Source organism: Salvelinus alpinus, chromosome 14, assembly GCF_045679555.1.
Source record: "Salvelinus alpinus chromosome 14, SLU_Salpinus.1, whole genome shotgun sequence".
Classification (NCBI taxonomy): domain Eukaryota; kingdom Metazoa; phylum Chordata; class Actinopteri; order Salmoniformes; family Salmonidae; genus Salvelinus; species Salvelinus alpinus.
The window spans coordinates 37,753,103-37,758,470 of NC_092099.1; the positions used below are offsets into that span (position 1 = coordinate 37,753,103).

At 38.5% G+C, this 5,368-nt stretch overlaps 1 long non-coding RNA gene across 1 annotated transcript; it reads left to right on the forward strand.

The window, feature by feature from the left end:
• Positions 1-215: 215 nt before the first annotated feature.
• LOC139538900 (uncharacterized) lies at positions 216-5,148 on the forward strand. The gene is made up of 3 exons (XR_011667826.1): positions 216-406; positions 1,329-1,405; positions 4,439-5,148. It is a non-coding gene; the product is annotated as an uncharacterized lncRNA (long non-coding RNA).
• Positions 5,149-5,368: the final 220 nt, after the last annotated feature.

Sequence of the window (5,368 nt, forward strand, 5' to 3'; positions counted from 1 at the left end):
CCCTGCGGGTCAGGGTTAGGATTAGTTCAGTCCGAAATCCAGCCTTGGTCTTCCGAACAAAATACTAGGGTAACACCTAACTTGTAGTAAGGATGCTTTATAACTTGTCACAAAAATTTTACCAGGAGTTATGGAACCAATCACGGAGTTAGGCAGGAGTTAAAATGCCTGAGGGCATTATGAAAACGTAATGAATGCAAAGATTCAATCCCTATTCCACACAAATAAGACTTCATTTGATGCTGAATATTTCTGTTAAACCTAAGTCTTGGTGGATGTTTTGTTGTTTCAGAACATGGTTTCATAGGGTATTTAGAGGAGCTGCTACATAAGAACACTCTACCAGACTATAAGACAGGAGAAGGATTCTTCACTGTGTTTGGAGTGTTCTTCCCAGCTGTTACAGGTGAATTACAACTACTGCAGTTGTAGGATCTTCATTTGAGCCAGTTTGATACAACAGGAAATGTGAATTATTACGTGGATTATAATTCATGGACATATTTGGGTTGATACATTTTTCATAAGGGAAAATCAAGTCAGAAATTTCTAAGTGGAAATGACAAACTTCAGAAGCCTTTCGAAACCTCAAATAAAATGATCCTGCAATATGGTGATCAATTTAAGATCTTACATTAGTATAGCCGTATTTACAGCTGCTTACATTTTTACTAAGGCTGTCAAACAATAAAAAAATGGAATTGTGTTAATCGCAGGATGTTGTGTGATTAATCGCGATTAATAGCAAATTCAGAAATCACTCAACTTAAGCTGTAATTTACGATTTTTCATACAAAAACATTACAAGACTATTGACCTTTTGATTTTGTCTAAAGTAACAGATGGCAAAATTAGGTAAATTAAGAACACACTTTCTTTAACCTTAATTTCAACTTGTTTTTACATTGCATTGTTGTTTTTAGATATATAGATTATGTATTTTTTTTGTTTTCAGTGTATTTTGTACACTTTCATACAATGCAATTAATCACGATAAAAAAAGTATGCACTAAAATAAAAAGTTAAATGAAGTAAACTGATTAACTCTGACAGCCTTCATTTTTACATTTTGTAATTTAGCAGACACTCTTAGCCAGTCCGTCAGTGAATTCATTGACACTTGTAACATTATAGTTGTTGAAAGGACCGACTATAAGCCATAAGCCATAAACCATACGGTAAAGGCACAATCTGTAAGGTGTCCTGCTGTTCATTTAAATTGGTAATTTAAATTAACACATTGCCTTCATGGTAGGTGTGAGCTTCCACAGTGTTTGAATACCTGTGATTTATGTAATTATAACAGTACTCCTGTCCCTGGTGTGTAGGTGTGATGGCTGGCTTCAACATGAGCTCTGATTTGCAGAGACCTGAACACAACATCTCTGGCTGCCGTCTGTACCTCGTACGTGTCTATTGTTGTTACTTTCTTCTGTTTTTTTATATATATATTTTCCCCTAACCCTTCCACTCCTCCCCTAATTGGAGTAAACTAATGGACAGCAATACTTAGGCTTCTACTTACAGTTTATACATACTATATACATTTTATGGACAAAGTATATTTTACATGAGTTATCTTTTTTAAAATTTGTTTTTAGTCCCATCCTTCAGCTACCCTCAACCCATCCCATATATCTCTGAAAACCATCCAGTTTTGATATTTTTTAGAATCTAAATTCTGAATCTTTCTATTCTCAGTTTCTACAGATTGTAAAATAAAGATGAACATTTTTACTAAGAGTATTATTATATTATTTATCGATTGACTATGGCTTTTCAAGTCACCCAGCAGTGCTATTTGCAGAGTTGGCTCCAGGTAAATGTTGTAATTCTTCAGCCATTCCTGAATCTGCTACCAAAAACAAGCTACATATGGACAGTACCAAAACAAGTGATCTAATGATTCTGTCTCTTCGCAGCAAAATCTGCAGAGCTGGGATGGTTGTGTCCCCCATATACATAACATTCTATTTGTTCATAAACCTTATGCCGTGAAATCGGCACATCAAAAATCTCTTCCTACCTATTTTACAACCTGTATGGCGCACCTGTCAATTATTTGTACTTAAATGAAACTGTTGTACTTTTTTTATTTATCACAATTTTATTTTTGGTCTTTAATGTAGGGCCGACAGTCAAGTTCCTTACCTTCTCCCCCTTCCACTTTTTGCGGTAATTTTTGTATAATTCCATTTAATAATTCAATTTTTGCGGTAATTCTGCAATCAGTTTGTTGTAATTTTGGATAGAGCAGACGTTTCCATTTTTTAGCTGCATTGTGTGACAAAATTGCACCAGTCCTATTTATGATATCATTAACAAAGATTATGCTGTTCTTTAGCATTTCTTCCAAAAATATACATATATTTTTCATCAATTAGTGTATTTGAGTTTAACCTTAATATTTGTTGTCATATTTGTTCTGTCTTTTCTGATTGATTAAACTGAAATTGCAACCAGCTTTCTATGGCTTGTTTAAACATTTTTTTTTCAAATAACCAAAAGTGAGTTGTAATCTGAATAAATTGGAAAAGGCCATTTATTTAAAGACAGTTGTACTAATCTGATGGAAACCAGTTCAGATTTAAGTACAACTTTGACTGAAGCCTTTAGTGACAGGTTCAGTGCTTTAATATTTAAGAATTTCAGCCATCTGAATTCATATCCATTATATAAATATGTTACATAATCCTCTATTTATAGTGAGATGTGTGATGTGTGTGATCTTCCATCTAACTGATGATAAACCTATATTGGTATTGTTGGCCACTACAGGTGGTTCCTGTATCTGATCTTTGTGTTCCTTCTGGGAGCCATCTGCACCAGAGAGGCACTGCGCTATGACTTCTTAATAGTGGAAAACGTAAACTCTCTCCGTCTATCCTCCCGTCCTCCATACAAAAGGGCTGCCCCATTATTATAAGGGGCTTTCCACATGTTAAACATAGTGACTATTTCCTTTAGAAGAGGTTACTCTCTTTCCTATGGTTGAAAAAGTTCAGAAGTATTCATGTCCAATGTAGGTCATACTTCCTACACATTCTTCAAATATAGAAAATATACACAGACATAGGCTACACAATAATTGTCTGTGTATGCTTCCTTATATCCTAACTGTGTGATGGGCATAATGGTAATCACTAGAACTAGAAAAGTACATTTTCTGAAGAAAATCTGGTGTGCTTGCTAGCTTGTTTGAAAGTATTTATGGTTGTGAAATATGATAATTTTTTTATTAATACATTTTTATTTTAGTTTGGTCTCTTTTCTCTCCTGTTCTCTAAAAAATCGGCCATCAAACTAGCTAATTTAAAATATTTAAAAAATCTTGGAAAATTCTCTCTCCCCCGCTCTTCTACCCCCACGCGAACGAACTGCACTCATCCTCCTGCTGCTCAAACTACCGCTGAAGCAAAAGCAGACGCTACCGGCGCTTAGCGGTAGTATGAGTAGTGGCACACTGGATACCTTTAATTTGTATCTCGTCTCTTACGGTCAGAGACAGGGAAGGGTTCAATTCAACTGTTTTTAAATGGGCATACAACGCAGATCATGCAGCAGAACAAACTCCAATCACAGTTAAAGAGTTTAAATTGTTACAAAAGCAGAGCTTACAGTTATTTAGCTTATTTACAGTTAGCTTATTTACATAGTCTACATTCCCTATGATCAGCTGATAGCCCTCATCTATTTGCCGTCCCTGTGAGCAATAGGCTAGCTAGGTAGCTTTGACGCAACAAATTCTGGGAGCCTGTTGGGACATTGGGCTGACATTGGGACTCCTGCGTCCCACTAGGTAGCTTGCTTACAGTGGGATGAGTGTTTTTGCAGGAAATAAATGCTAAACAAATAAGTTGAATTTTTTAAAATGCACTGAGCACCTGCCCCTGCAAAGGTCTGTGCACAGCCCTGCTGTACAACTAAGGGTCAATACTCTCGCACCCACAGCCTCACACTATCCCCAGACACAGCTGTCCCTACACCAGATACAGCAGGGGGTAGTAGGGGGTGTGGGCACTCTGGGGTTGATCCACTAAACAGGGAGTGACACAGCTCAGCTGTCTGTGGTAGGGTTGGGGGGTTGGATTAGTGGGTGGTAGTGTAGTGGGGGGTTGAGAGTAATGGGCTATCTGTTGCTGATGTGTAGCTACATGTTATCTACAGCAGAAATACCATGGAGCTCAGCACAAATATACATCACACATTCTGTACACCAAGGTCTTTGCAAGCATTTTTTTTTGTGTTAAAAAAACGATAAAATTCATGGTAACACTTTATTTAATGCCTGCAGGTAAAGTGTTACCAAATTAATATATGAAGTCGTTCTAATTTTCAAAATGCCTACATTGTTCTGCTTTCATAAGGGGTTGGTTGAGCAGAACTGAGCTGGGAAAAGTTTACTAATCTCTTTCCCGGTTTTGTTCCAACTTCCCAGGTCTCCTTGGTAGATTTCCTGTTTTTGCTGGGCCTCTACATCTCCTCGCTGGCCTCCTGCATGGGTGGTCTGTACAGGGCACCCAGGATCCTCCAGGTCATCGCCCAGGAGAGGGTCATCCCAGCCCTGACCTTCCTTGGACAAGGGTTGGATCAGCCTGGCAGGATGGATGGAAATATTAAGATAAATGGATCAGGTGCTTTACGTTTCAAGCGTCTCAGAGTAGGAGTGCTGATCTAGGTTCAGTTTAATGAATAAAGTGAAATAGATAGAGGGACCTGATCCTATATCAGCACTCCTACTCTGAGACAGTTGATACATAAAGCTCCTGATAGGAATTCTTACATGAACAGAAATAACAGCCCACTTCAACCCCATGTCAGCAGCCTACTTACAGTACTCTCCAGCACTTAAATAAATAACTAGCATAAGTGCAAAAACACATTTTGCTGCAAACAGTTTTCCGTCACATAACTTAAACGGAAGTTTTTCTCTTTTGGCTATAAATCAGAACCATCAAACACAATATAGTCTGTCTCGAGTGGGGGGTGTGGTACCAGTACGATGGGTGGGTTCCACGGGAAACGGTGAGAGAATGGCCTAATTTTAGAGTGGTCAGTAGAGTAAACTAACCTCACAGAGAGAGAGTGAAGTGAGGGAACTGAAGTGGCAATCCAAATGGCACCCTATTTCTTATATAGTGCACTACTTTTGACCAGAGCCCTATGGAGATGCTATAGGCTCTGGTCAAAAGTAGTGCACTACGAAGGAATAGGGTGCCATTTGGGATGCAGATTGAGTGTAGCGTAACGGTCTAAAGGTTGGTCGTGTCTTATGAAACGCAGCACACTGACCCCCCTGACTCCCCACTTCCTCTCCTCGGCCCCCACACCCCTCAGTACTGTCTGACCTGTAGTGTGTGTGTGTGTG